General features: G+C 39.9%; 1 protein-coding gene across 1 annotated transcript in view; it reads right to left on the bottom strand.

Annotated features, from left to right (window-relative positions):
• LOC121061934 (cytochrome c oxidase subunit 7C, mitochondrial) overlaps positions 1-14,443 on the bottom strand; it is a 29,702-nt gene extending 15,259 nt beyond the window's left edge. Inside the window, exons 1-2 of the mRNA XM_040541412.1 lie at positions 14,433-14,443; positions 10,220-10,229 (exon numbers count right to left, since the gene is read on the bottom strand). The gene's annotated coding sequence lies outside the window, so the exon portion shown is untranslated. The remainder of the gene's footprint in view (positions 1-10,219; positions 10,230-14,432) is intronic.
• Between the last annotated feature and the right edge of the window lie 726 nt (positions 14,444-15,169).

Raw genomic sequence — 15,169 nt, 5'->3', positions numbered from 1 at the left:
TTCACGACAGTATGGAGATACTAACGTTTGAGTATTAGGCCCTGAGGATGCATCCAGTACCTTGCATGAAGTCTGTGTAGAACCTGAAACTCCAAAATCTCTATTCAGAGCTTTACTTAACCATTTACCTTTTTTTTTAATCAACCCAATATTTACTCACAAAATTAAAAAAAAAATCCTCTTAAATGTCTGAAGAAATACACCCTGGAATTGATTTTCAGTGAATTTACTGAGATTTTTCATCCTATATGGCTCTAAATTATCAAATGTTTGGTGTATTTATTTATCAAGCACTGTGAAAAATTTCTGTTGCTTGAAAGGTATTTTTTTCTTTTTTTTTTGTTTTTCATGTGTCATCTTCATCTTATTCTGTGTCTTGAAGAAATCTGTGCAAAGCTTCTCTGAAGAATTTGATAGTTTCAGCAGCTTGTTGCTAGGGTCCAGCTCTCTCCTTTGAAACAATTCATTTTGTGAATGACAATTCAATACATTTTATATAAGGGAATTATTACAGGCTAGACATGGAGATAGCATTATTATTATTATTATTATTATTTTTCTACTGCACATACTCAATTGCTTCATGGAATTTCATTTCACAGCTGGAAACTTGACTCCTGACTGGAGTCGTATGATACTTGCAGTTTTTGCTTTGACTACTCAAGTGTAAAAATGGCTAACTTTGCAAGAATACAGTGTATTTAATCCAGCTCAAGAGTGTCATATTACTGTTGAGCAAGTAGTTCTTGTCTGCAAAAATAACCGGACTTGAAATCGAGGAAATCTGAAGCAGAAAAATCTCATTTTCCTTATCTATAGGCAGTCAGATTGAATCAAAGGTTATTTATGCCCTGTCTTGATCAGAATATAAGATGAATAAAGTTTTATTCTTATTTAAAACTACACAAACCCAAGCAGATTGATAGTCTATTATACTCACCTGATTCCTTCTGTTCCGGCAGCACTTAAACGCAGTTAATTCTGGCTAAACTGGTTGCCTCAGAACGGGGAGCAGGGCCTGGAGACCCTTGCTACCAGAAGCACTTCCTATTAAGTTATGTCTGAAGTGTGAGATGAGGGAACTTTTTGTTTCTTGAGATTGAGGATGTATACCAAAAACTATTTCTGCCAGTCACGTTACCAGAGTTAAAATATATTCTGTGTTTTATCTTTTTCCCAAATCCAAACTCTGTTTCAAGTCCTAGTCCCTTGGGCCCATTTCATCTTTTGGTGTTTTCAATGTCCATAAGCAGTTGCCCAGTATCAGTGAACACGTAACCTTCTGGCTGTTGTAGGACCCATCTCAACATACTCGTATGAAGAAATGAGGCCAAGGCTTGACATTATCCCAGCTGTATTCCATTGGGAGTCTTTCATTGGGTTTCCAGCTCCCCATTAATGGAACTGTGCTTACAGTCTGAGTGTTGTTGAAAGGAAAGACTTGGAAATTCTGCTGTAGCAGATGTTTATATTCTGTATCAGTCTGCATGATAGCTCCATATCGTCCTTCTGTGGATGATGAGACCTTCTTCTGTTTGTGAAGGTGTCTCAGTCTATATCACTCTCTTTTACACTCCAAAGAGGAGCCATTTGCTAGTTTATTTTCCAGTAAATATGCTTCTATACCTGTGCTTGTATAGATGTATTTATATGTATATACATACATATCTACAGCATAACTAAGATTTTCTCTTTAAATAAGCAAAGAACACTAAATCGCTGTCCCTTCCTTAAAACCATTCCCTTCAAAAAATCAGTGTGATTGGTAAATGCTGTATGCCAGTTTGAATGTAAAAAGGTCTGTTTACTTGTGCGGATAGGTAGACTATATAAACACCAAACAAAATAAGAAATGTAGGAAGTAAAGTCTCCTGCTTAGTAATAAGACTTAAGAAGGTTTTGTGCAGAGTGCAGGTCCAGTAAGAGAAGAACTCAAAACCGAAAAAGTTCACAGCAGTGCCTTAAACTACAGTATTCAACTCTAGCTCTGGAGTACTTGATGCTGGCTGGACGGCTGGGCCCAGAGAGTGGTGGTGAATGGAATTAAATCCAGCTGGTGACTGGTCACCAGTGGTGTTCCCCAGGAGTTGGTGTTGGGATCCATCCTCTTTAATATTTTATTGATGATTTGGATAAGGGAATTGAGTGCACCCTCAGTAAGTTCGCAGATGACACCAAGCTGGGGGGAAGTGTCGATCTGTCGGAGGGTAGGAAGGCCCTGCAGAGGGACCTGGAGAGAATGGGTCAGTGGCAGAGGCCAATGGGATGAGGTTCAACATGGCTAAGTGCCGGGTCCTGCAGTTTGGCCACAACAACCCCATGCAGCGCTACAGGCTTGGGGCAGAGTGGCTGGAAAGCTGTGCAGAGGAAAAGGATCTGGGGGTGTTGACTGATGCTCATCTGAACATGAGCCGGCAGTGTGCCCAGGTGGTCAAGAAGCCCAACAGCATCCTGGCTTGTAGAAGAAACAGTGTGGCCAGCAGGACCAGGGAGGTGATCGTCCCCCTGTACTCAGCTCTGGTGAGGCCGCACCTCGAGTACTGTGTTCAGTTTTGGGCCCTTCACTACAAGAAGGACATGGAGGTGCTCCAGCGTGTCCAGAGAAGGGCAACAAAACTGGTGAGGGGTCTGGAATGCAGGTCTTGTGAGGAGTGGCTGAGGGAGCTGGGATTGTTTAGTCTGGAGAAGAGGAGGCTCAGGGGAGACCTCATACAACTTCCTGAAGGGAGCTTGTGATGAGGAGGGGGTCTCGTCTTCTCTCAGATAACTAAAGATAGGACTCGAGGAAATGGCCACAAGTTGTGACTGGGGAGGTTAAGATTAGATATCAGGAAAAACTTTTTCTCTCAAAGAGTGGTCAGGCACTGGAACGGCCTGCCCAGGGAGGTGGTGGAGTCACCATCCCTTGTGGTGTTCAAGAAAAGCCTAGACAAGGCGCTATGAGATGTGATTTACTAGCTTAGTGGGTAGTATTGGTGATAGGAGGACGGTTGGACTAGATGATCTTGTAGGTCCTTTCCAACCTTGTGTTTCTATGATTCTATGAATGTTGATAACACACTGCTGTTTGAATTGCTGCAGAGCAGTGCTTACACTGAGGTAAGGACTTTTCAGCTTCTCACACTGCCCTGCCAGTGAGGAGGCTGGGCGTGCAGGAGGACCTGGGAGGGGACAGAAGCAGGACAGGTGACCCTAATTGGCCAAAGGGATATTCTGTACCGTGTGCTGTGGTGTGTCCTGGTTTTGGCTAGGATAGAGCTAATTTTCCTCCTAGTATCTGGTAGGGTGCTGTGCTTTGGATTTAGGATGAGAATAATGTTGATAACACACTGCTGTTTGACTGGTTGCAGAGCAGTGCTTACAGTGAATCAAGGACTTTTCAGCTTCTCGCTCTGTCCTGCCAGACAGAGTGCAGCAGGAGCTGGGAGGGGACAGAAGCAGGACAGCTGACCCCAACTGGCCAAAGGGGTATTCCGTACCATCTGGCATCATGCTGGCCAAGTAGTGTGGGGTGGCAGGCTTGGGGACGGCAGGGGGACAGGCTGGGCATCGGTCAGCGGGTGGTGAGCAAGTGCATTGGGCCAAGCCCCAGCACGTTGCAGTGATTTGTGTCTCTCTGGAATTGCCAGGGTGATGACACACCTTTTTCAAGCCTTTCATTCTGCCATTTTGTTAGGATTTTGCACCTGTTCAGGGGTGAGCTTCCAAAGCACTGGAGGTGTCCACTGCTCTAGATGCCTGCCCATATCCTCCCACACTGCCTGCCACTCATAACTCTCCTGCCTCAGAACAGATTCTCTGGATGGCATTCCTAAGTAGGTGGTTAACTTTGTTAACCAGCTACTTAACCATTCCCAGTTAGGCTCAGGCTGGTAGAGGCGTCGGGTAGTTCTTGATGCCCTTATGATATCTTCCTCTTCATCTTCCTGTTCTTCCAAAGGATGTTTGGATGGAAGTGGATCCACCTTGGTCAGAACAGACCTGGGACTCCCGCAGCATGTCTTTGCTCTCTGCTCTCCAAGCGCACAAAGAGTGTAGCAGGAGTGCCCGGCCAGCCCCCTACTTGTCATCGCGCAGGCTCCATCCCAAGCATTAGCTTGGAGCCACCAAACACCATGGACATGCCACAGGCTTACCTGCAAGACATCCCGGCAATAAACCACCCTGTTGCCGACTCTCAGGGGTTGTGTGAGTGCTTCTTTCCCAACCCCCAGCCCTTGTGCCAGAGGTGGCATCCCTTCTGTACAGAGCCTCGAGGAACAGCACAAGAGAGGACCCAGCTTCCTTCGGGCTGCTGCACTGGAGTGACAGCAGGAGTCCCCGAGGGCCACCATGCACCTCTAACATTTGTGAAAATAGACTGAGGGGTGAAAATAGGAGTGTGTAAGCAATTAGAGGCGGCTAATTTCTTATCCTAGGAGTGAGTTTCTCTAGCTGAGTACTTGGTGAAGACAGATGTGGAGAAGGCTCAGGTACTCAACAACTTCTTTGCCTCCGTCTGCACTGGTAGGCGGGCTTCCCAAGTCTTTCATTTCCCTGAACCCGTAGATGGAGGCTGGGGGAGCAAAGTCCCACCCACTGTAAGCGAAGAGCAGGTTCGAGACCGCCTGATGAATCTAAACAACAGGTACAGGTCTATGGGACCTGATGACATGAATCCCAGGGTGCGGAGGGAACTGGCTGATGTAGTGGCCAAGCCTCTCTCCATCCTAGTTGAAAAGTCCTGGCAGTCGGGCAATGTCCCTGGTGAGTGGAGAAGGGGAAACATCACGCCCCTTTTTAAAAAGGGATGAGAAAGTCAGGTCGTTTAGAAAGCAGAGGAACTCCTACTCGGTCTGGGGAGGGAGAAGAAGATGAGGTAGGCTACTCCAAAGTGGCTGGGCCATCAGAGGAACAGGAAGACGAAGAGGAAGATATCATAAGGGCATCAAGAACTACCCGAGGCCTATACCAGCGTGAACCTAACTGGGAATGAGTGGCAAAAGCACCCTATTGGGACTGGCGCGGATGCTCCATGCATCCTTGGCATAGGCTACCTCAGGAGAGGATATTTCAAGGACCTTTTTTCTTCAGGGAGCCAATCTATGCAGGGGACAGGCAGAGATGGTCTTTCCCCCTTGTTCACTCCCCCCTTCTCCTTCACTCGCCTCTTCTCCTCCAGGCTAGTTACGATAGCTAATGTTTCTATGATTCTATGATACGTCGACAGTGGTTTCAGGGAAGTAGGAGTAGTGAAGCAGAGGACTGTGGCTGCAGGTAAATACATCAGGGAAGTCTGTCTGGGAAAAAATAGATGAGAAAGAGACTAAGGACATAAATTATATAGTTAGTGGAGTGGTTATTGAATATCCATGGGATCAACAGCTTCAGATTGAGTTTTGTGTTACTATTCAAGCCTGGATTCAGGAAGGCTTTTAGCTGTACGAATGTGTGGTATTCAAGTATTTGCTGAAGTGCTTTCAAACTGAGAATGGCCTTATAGGTGAGCCCATGTTTATGGGTGTATCTGAACTGGTGTCTAGATAAAAGTAAAATACCAATACATACTTCTGTCAATTAATCTCTAAAGTGCACACAAATATTTTATCTGTTAAAACTCTTGGAATGGGAAGTGACAATATAATGAACACTTTCAGGTTTTATTTATTGTGCTTTGTGTGGTGTTTATTCTTTTGCCTCCCACTAAGAATAATATATTTGTTGAGAGTATAAATATTTTTTCACCTCTCTTGCTCTTTTGGTTAAACATTTCATTAGTAAGACAATGTCTGGGTGTTGTATGGAGGCAAACCTTGGTTGGTGCTACATGAGATTATGATAAAATTTATTTATGTTAGTTTGTAGTTTTTAATTTCTTTGACACTGTTGAAAGATTCATCCAGCAATTCACTTTTGCACTGTGAATATAAAAAACATATTTTACAGTTAGATACCAACTGCCTCTGGTTGTTTATATTTTTATATTCCCATTACATGAAAAATATAGTTTTAACATATGGTAAGCTTATAGATATGCACATATATTCTACTTAAAGTTTTCTCTTTCTCATCTAGTTATAGATATGTATTGATATGAAATAAATTTAAAAATCCATAGCCATCCACAATTTGGAGCTATATAGATTCTTTTATCCCAAACAATTATCAGAACAATAACTTTTGAACTGGAAAGGGATTTTAATTTTGATTCCTATTTAAAAATGTCACTGAATATGCACTTTTTCTCCTTCCCTAGGTTTCCAAGAGTAAAGCAAGAATGAAATAACCGCTTGCTCTATTTGTCTTATTTTCTTCTGTTAGCATTCTGTGCCTGCTCTTATGAATCCACTTATATTATTATGTTTCTAAGAACCTTTTTGTGCTATTTTTTTCTCTTCTTGAAATCTTGACCTGCTAACTGTTCTTTTCATAACTATTTTGCCGTTATCTAATTCTAGCTTTCTCATCTTTCATGCCTGTAGTTTATGGGCTTTTTCATAGCTTTTTTTCTGACAACTGAGCAAATTCATCAGAAGTTTGAGCTGTGATTATACAACTGTTCTCTCAGAACTAAGCCTTGGATCGTAGTGTAAGAATTAAAGTTGTGTTTTTGCAGTGGAAAAATTCCACTAACCCTGTATATTCAAAAGTGATTGAGCAGTTGTAACAGTGGGGGGTACGTTAAGCAGATAAGGGGACAGGGGAAGGTCCCACTGTCACAAAATAAGGAGGATGGCTAAGAAAAACAAGACAAAGAGGTGTGGAATCAGCAAGAACAAGAAGCTACAAAATCATGGGCCCCTCCAGTTCCAAAAAATGGGGAAATCAAGGGCTGGTCAAATAAAACTGTACATACAGGGCACAGTAACAAGTGTCAGGTAGGTTGTGAAGCTGTAGTACTCAGCCGGTGAGGAGACAGGAGGAATCAAGAGTTGGGTAGTAGGGGATATAGGGCTATGCTACACTTCCATTGCATGCTCCTGCTTGCAGGACACCCACCGTTGCAACTGCAAACAAATTAGCTTCACAAGACAGCCTGTCTTAGAAAATTATTGGGATATTTCTCACAATTTCTCAGCTGATCACCTATGAAAGTTACCTAGCTCTTTACTTCAAAGGAAATTTCAGGTCACTTGCTCAGGTGTCCTGTAGCCTCGAGGCCTCTTTCATTTTGAGGCATCTTCATTCCATGTGTAAGGCACAAGTACAGATCAGCTTTCAGTTTATGCTTGAATTTATGGTAAGCAAAAAAAGATGACCTCATTACACAAAGTCTGGATCTGAATTTCTCCTTAATCTGTGATTTAGATTTGAAAGGGTCAGCAGCAGCTGCTGACTTTATGGATTTATGCTCTTTGATGCACATAAAGAATGAGTTTATTTTATTTCTTCGTCTTGTGCCTGATGCTATATGATCTTTGGAGGTAGTCTTGTCAAGTCTCAGACTGAGTGGAGCAGTAATTCAGGTCCTGAGTAGGACTTGGCCATGAGACTGCTTCAGAAAACACAGGTGCAGAGAGTGTTCTGCTGATGTATAGTGCTTTTCTGTGCCGTTCTTTCCATGTATTAATATTTTCCCTGACTCCAGACTGCCCTCAGCAGTTCATTCTAATGATTCTTTTTCAGGGCAAATTGTAAATAACTAACTAAATAAATTACATGATGTTTTTTCATTTTCCAAACAATATGTTATTTTTTGTGGCTAGATTTCTGTTTGCCTACAGACATTTTATAACCTCTTTAATTTAACTGAGGAGACTTAAATTACAGTATGTCCAAAGATAATGAACTGTTCTTGTTTCTAGTCAATGGATGTCATTCCAGAGGAGCAGAAGAAGTTAATCTTTTGTTTGCATGTAAATGCACAGAGAACCTGTACATGTTATTTGGTATGGCAGAAGGGCTATGTTAAAACACTTCTGAATGATAATGGTACTCTGAAATCAAAGCTATGCCCTTATTTTTAGGGAATGCCAGTACAGTGTCCTTACCCTCCCATGACGAGCTTCAAAACTGCATGTACTTCATAAGAAAAGCTATTTGTGGTGATGATCCACATGAGACTTTTAGTTACTATCAGTTCTGCTGTGTAAGAGTAAGGTTGTTAATATTGTGATATGCAAAATGAGGTAACATGTTGTAGTGGGTTTATATGGCAAGGTTCTGGTAGCAGGGGGCCACAGGGGTGACTTCTGCAAGAAGAATCCAGAAGCTGCCCCTTGTTAGATAAGGGCCTGCCGCTGGCGAGAAATGGGCCAATAAGTGATGGTTTTTGTGCCTCTGTGAGAGCAGATTTAAGAAAGGGGAAAAACAAACAAACAAACAAAAAACAACAACAACAACAGAAAAAAGCACTGCTGCGGAACAGCAGCTGGGAGAGAGAGGAGAGTGAGAAGCAGTCCCGCAGCCCCCCTGGTGAGTGCAGCAGGAGGGCAGGAGGTGCTCCAGGCACGCAGCAGCAGTTCCCCTGCGGCCTGTGGAGAGGCCCCTGGTGGAGCAGGCCATGGGTCCCACATGGAGCAGATCTCCACGCTGCAGCCCATGGAGGAGCCCCCAGTGCAGCAGGTGGATGTGGCCTGGAGGAGGCTGCGGCCCATGGAGATCCCCCGCAGGAGTAGGCCCCGGACCAGAGCTGCAGCCTGTGGAGGGGAGCGCTCAAAGCAGTGAAGGAAAAGCATCAGGAGGAAGGAGTAGCAGATATAACAAATAAATATATATTTTTTCTTAACAGAATATTTTGGTTTTGTTATCTTGTCTCAGAACTTCATTTCTGTAAAATGTGATGAGCATTGGGAGTCTTTCTCCAATTATGTACAGAGCCCATCTAGAGCTAGAGTTTACAGAACTAATCTAAAACTTCAACATATTCCAAGTCCTCAAAATTCCAAAAGTACAAAGTTGCATTGATTGACCCAGGTTGTTCTGAAATTTGGCTTGTTTGTCAGTCCAAGACCGTACTTCCATTGCTAGCTAGGTGACAATCTCTGAGACTCTGTCAGTCTCAGAGATTCAGTTACAGCCCTGGAACTGACCACCCTTTATTTAGAGATTAATGCTGGAGTAAGGCTGACCAAACGAGGAATAACATGTAAACTTTTATTTTCATAACTTTTAGTATGTGAGGAAACTTTGCCAGTTGGTGGTCAATGCTTGGTGTACCACTTGGCTGTAACCACAGGTTGAAGTTTGAGTTTGTTCTTGCTGTGAGATTGCTTCAAAGCCTTGGTTGTTGTATAGGTCACAGATTTGTGTCCTCGCTAGAGTGTATATTCTTTGTCTTACCTTGTAGCAAAATTAATTCTTTTTCCTGATACTAGCTTTGAACCTACCTTGGTTTTCTTCAGCCTCAGATTTGTGCTGGTAAGGTGTTTACTCACAGTTGTATTGAATGGTTAGAAAAGTGGGAATGTTGTGAATAAATCCAACACATAGCTCAGGCAGTATGAACAGACAGAAAGAACAGCTTAAATTAACATGTGAGGTAATGATAACTTAATGAAGTATGCTAGTGTGCGCATATGTCTGCACATATACAGTATAATTTGATATGGCTATAAATATCATAATCAGAAAAGCAACCATTTTCAGGTGGAATGAATACTCTTTATGAAGAATACTCTTCATAAAGAGTATTCTTTTGTTGAAACTGGAGCTAGAGAAATTTCCTGGGAAAATCCTTGAAATATCTCAGTAATACTTTTAAGCTGTAAGGTTTTGTTTTGTTTTGTTTTTTTCCCAGTTGTTTGAAATGAAAATTGTGTATCAGTCTCTGAGATACTTTTTACCAGAATATCTCTAAATGAGAAGCTAAAATCAAAGGATTATAAAATAGTGGACGTTTTCAAATCTTTAACTACCCCTGTTTTGAGATGGAGGATTCAGAATTATCAGGACTTAGAATTATCAGAAAGTTCTCTAGATGAAAAAAAAACACTGCATAGAATCATAGAACGGCTTGGTTTGGAAGGGACCTTAAAGATCTTGTAGCTCCCTTCTTAACCTTGTGGAAAAAGTTTCTGATGCCTTTGACTTAAGAGTCTGCTGGAGTGAACAGAGAGTACTTTGTTTCTGACAGTTCATGAGGTGAAGAATTTAAATGCTTTGTTTGGACTTTTTGCCCTCTCTTTTTGTTCTAGAGAAGAAACTGAAAATGAATGTTATGTGACAGGAACTTGTTTACTTGGGTTTAGGCTCATTTTAATTCAAAACAACTTATTTTAAAGCCTGTGAAAAAGTAAGCCTCTGCCTTGCTTAAGAAGGCAGAGCCTTCTTACAGCCAAGTCAACCAGTGATGTCAAGCAGAAGAGAAGGAAAAAGACTTCCACCCGAAGCATTATTCCTTACAGAAACCCTCACCCACCCAGTTATAAACCTCTGAAAGTAAGACAGTGCATTATCCTCCTGTTTCTGTGGATATTAGATAAAAGTGGAAGAAAGATAATATCTAGCAAAGATGTAAATTAAATGTTAGAAAAAAGTCACTCTGGGCCTCAATTCAATAAAAGAATTGTTTGAGGAAAGATAAAAATACAGGCTAATCTAATAGTGTAAAATATTGATCTGTGAGAATTCATAAGATACCTAATAGCAAACTCAATAGGTTTTCTAGAGCTTGTAGGATGAAAATCCTGTCTGCTGCCTTGTGTCTTATTCTGATGGTTTTATCCAAGGAAAGTAGATACAAGACCTGCATGACCTGCATTCACCATAGGTGGATATAAATGATGATAAATGAGAGAACCAGTTAAAGTTTATTTGAAAGTTCCTGTACCAATGACATGAGATGGAAGAGAAATTTGGAAAAAGAAAAAAAAAATCAGACCCTTCCAATATTTCCATTTTTTGTGCTGATATTTGACTTGAAGTTAGGCTACTCAGAAACAAATACAGAGCATATGGTGTCTCTTGAAAACAAACAAACAAAATAATAATAATAAAAACAAAACAAAACACACCACTTTTTTTTTTGGGGGGGGGGGGGGCAAAAGGGAGGGACTACCTGCAACATAACATCCACAGCATGGTGATTGTTTTCCATCTACAAAGTGCTTGCATCTTACCTTCTTAGCACTGAAGAGACGTTCAGAATTTCATTTCATCTGTCTCTGGGGAGCTGGATTTGAAACTCTACCCATACTAAAAATGAATGGTTGTTACTTGGATTATCTTTAGTCTTCACTGTTTTCTATGGCTTTTGCTCCTAAAGCAACCCCACAAACAATCATGTTAAGAGCTACAGTTTAATAGATTATGTTACTGATTATGTTTGCAACACACCAAATTCTGTTATTTTCTTCTCTGTCATTGGCTATATATTTACCTGTAAAGCAAACAGAAGAGGTCAAGTCCATATGTGCAGCTCTTTTCTCTAGTTCGTTTTCTTATGGAGAAGGAAAAATACAGCATATGAGGTTGATCTTTATATAGTAATGTCTTTTCAAATATGAATGAACTGGTATATGGTCTGTTCTACAGAGAAACCTGCAAGATAATCGCCTGTCGGAATGCCATTATGCTGAATTGCTTAGTGAGGAGCTTATAAAAGATACTAAGGTTGATGGGATGTCTAATGTTCAAAGCAGCTCAAGTTTACATATTCTAAATACGAACTGAGCCTGAGAAGCAAATGCATTGACATCGTGCTGAGCCAGAGCTGATGCTGCAGTACAGACAGAAAGCCTTTACTCCTGCAAACATCCGCTAGAGCAGAGAATACAAATGTATTTTAACGGAGGCAAAAGAGGGGGAAGGGGAGTGAGTGAGGTGAATGTTCAAAATTTAAATAGTAGGTGTCTGCTAACTCAGTTGAACTGGAACAAGTTTGGAGATGCTGACATGAAGGGGCACTGGAGGGTATGGGATCATAATGAGAAAATGGGGGAGGTTACGTCTGCAGCTGCTACAGCAGTAGCTAGCTGAAGGCATACAGCATACTGAAGGACCTCTGAAGGTCACTAATCTATCAAAAACTAACTGGCTCATAAGTGGTACTAACATTTCTATTGTATGTGCAAGTGTTGAAAATGTCAATTACTACAATAAGCAGTGCAATTTTCTTGTGCAAACTGATAAAACGCAACAGGGAATATTCAGTTAATACAATGATTTCATTCAGCCATCTAATGAAAAGGAATTTTTCTGTTGAAGATTAGGAGTTGGATTAGATGCTTTTTTATACAGTGACAAAACAATAATACTAAGTGCTATAAAAAAAAGTCTTTCTTAGGCAAAATGTAATTTGAATTGTAGTAGTTGTAGGTTTCCTTTAAATATTTTACTACCTAATAAATATTCCAACAACAATGTAGATGAATTTTAACAGAGTGTCTTGCTGTTACTACTTATGCTAATTTACAAGATTTACCACAATTACCATTCCTGAAAGCTAAAAAATAGTGAGTTATTTCATGAACACATAAAACAAAGCCTTTGAAAAGATTTAACAGGACTCTAAAATGAAATATTTGGCTCAGATATAATTTGAGTTGGATACAAAATTAAGGTTCACTGTCATTCCTGACATTCATAAAAATAAATTATTGTGTATTGTTTCTTTCTCTTTATTTCAGAATACAGATCAGTTTGAGAGAACCTAGAAACTTTCATTCTTTTATTTCTGAGGGTATTAGGGGGTTGCTCTGCGCATGAAGAAGAATACATCCAAATAAACAATCAACTGTGGAACCTGTCTTACAAGTTTATGTATGGTAAAACAGAAAGATTAGTCTTTTAAATAACTGGAGCTTTGTGGAAAAAAAAATAAAATCACAAATGAGATTCCCTTTTTAAGGTTATTTCCCTGTGTTCATTAGGACATCTCATCTGTAGCCATTTCAGAAAGTAACAATTATAGAGGGATCTTTTTCTTAAGGGATTTTTTAAAGGGGAGGCAGAGAGAAAGTGAGAGTTCACCGTATTACTGTTCAGAGGTAAAAAACTTGTTTGTAGAGAAATGACTGACAAAATTACTGATGAATGGAATAGAACTTATTAATCACTGACAGAAGAAGTTCCCTTTGAGAGTTTAAAGGAAAGAATTTGTGTCCTTCTGTCCCAGTGGTGTGTGTTCTCTTATTAATTTTTCATGTGCGTCTGTCTATCTGTATATACACAACATACAGTACTTTGTAAATATTACTTTGATTTTTATCTCATTTGGGGATCCAATACTGACCACTTTAAGACTTAAATTCATAAGGATACTTTTTTTTTTTTTTTTTTCCATTTCTTTCTTTCTTTGTGATCATCTGGAAGAAACATAGTATAAGCCTGTATTTTGTAATTTTCTGTGGAGTCACTGATAAATATTCAGTACTAGAATAAATTCTTTTTCTCTCAAAATTATGTGCATGTACATAAAGGCATATATAAATTTAACTGATAAAACTTCAGTGAGGAAATAACTTTCTTGACACTGGTTTTTAAGCTGGCAGTTTACAATTAAATTAAGTGATGTGTGAAGTTAAATTCTCTAACACTTAAAACCTTTAGTCTTTGCTGAAACAAGGTAGTTGAGGGAAAAAAAAAAAAAAAAAGGAAAAGAAAAAGAAAAAAAAAGGAATACCAGCAGCACATCATGTAATTTCCTCCCTTCTGCCTCCCTCATCTAAAATCGAAATGTCATTTCATCATTTTTACCTCAGGTACAGAGTTAAAAGTATAAAAACTTGTAAACTAACTCACCCTGATTCCAAGGAAGGAAACAAGACAAAAATGTGGATTAAGCCAACCAGGCATACATGACAAAACATACAATATGTAGTTGGAATAATGCAAGTGTAAGCATAGAAGTTATAAACATTTCTCTCATCCTCTGACTGTAGCCATGGAAAGAATACACTAATTTGTAGACTTCAGTCATTTTTTCCTCCAAGTATTCAAGAAGTATTCTCTGTGCTGTAAAGCAACAACTCCAAAACCTGATAGAAAGTAAACTCAATATTTTTGTTACATGTAATATATTTTTAAAGGAAAGATACTGATAAATGTGTAAAAATTCTCTTTAGAGTCAAATAAAAATACTGAACTTGAGCTGCTCTTCAGTATTAACTAGTACATGTCTGCTGAAATGCAATTGATAGTAACATATTTGAGATAGGATGCTGCTTCAATTTCACTTGAATATTGGGGTTACTTGTTCTAAGAAAAAATGGAAGCCTGGAGATTATTTCCATTTATATACTTCAGCTGCTCTGTTTGCAAAGTATCATAGAACTGTAGAATCATTAAGGTTAGAAAAGACCTCCAGTATCACGTAGTCCAACCGTCCCCCTACCACCAATATTACCCACTAATCTGGCATTTACACTGCTTTGAATATTGACTTGTGATCACAGTCTAACATAATCACAAGGAATCCAGAAATTTGTGCAGCATGTGCCACACTCTGGTTCTGAAGAGGCTTTTGTACAATTTTATTATACTGTTCTTTTTCTTCTCATGCTGATATAAACTTACCACTGCTGTGTAACACCCCGCTGACAGATGCTTGCTGTCATGGCATTTGGCTCAGGCAGTAGGCAATCAGGATCAGTATTTGACTTTGTATTCGTCCTGTCTGTAAGTACAAATGAATCTCAGTCTTTAGTGTGGTTGTCCAAATAACAAAGACTAAGCTGAAAGTCTGCGTGGTTGTGGAAGGTGATTCCCTCTCAAAACTCTCAAGTGCTGTGAAGCTGCATATGTATGGCTACTCTCTTTTGTACACACAAAGCGGCATGCCTCAGTCAGGACGAGATGCATTCTGCCATCTAGGTGGACGTCAGTTATTAGTTATTGCAATCACTCTGAATGTCTGGAGAAGGCAGCACTAGAACTAAGGTTCAGTTGAATTTTGTATTTTAGGATAACTGTATTTACTTCATGTGATAAGTGTACAGAATAATCCAAATAATTTCTTTCCTGAATACTTAGTTATTTTTGATGTTTTGAAGTAAATCTGCTAAATTGTTCGGTCATTAAAAGTATTTCTGTAAATGGGTGTTTTAAGATTTTGTCACTTTGTGAAAAATAACCAGGAAGGAGGAAATAAAATTGTGCTTTTAAAGGTAGCTTGAAGTAGTGTGAGACTTTGCCCAGTAGAAAAAAAAAAAAAAGATATTGGTGTACATAAATTATGTAAATTCAATTGTAAAAGTATTTGAAAACATTACTATAAAATTATGTATGTGTTGCTTAGAAACCAAAACTG

Source organism: Cygnus olor, chromosome Z (assembly GCF_009769625.2).
Source record: "Cygnus olor isolate bCygOlo1 chromosome Z, bCygOlo1.pri.v2, whole genome shotgun sequence".
NCBI classification, from domain to species: Eukaryota; Metazoa; Chordata; class Aves; order Anseriformes; family Anatidae; genus Cygnus; species Cygnus olor.
Note: the sequence above shows the minus strand (reverse complement) of the source record. Positions and strands in the feature narration are given on the sequence as shown.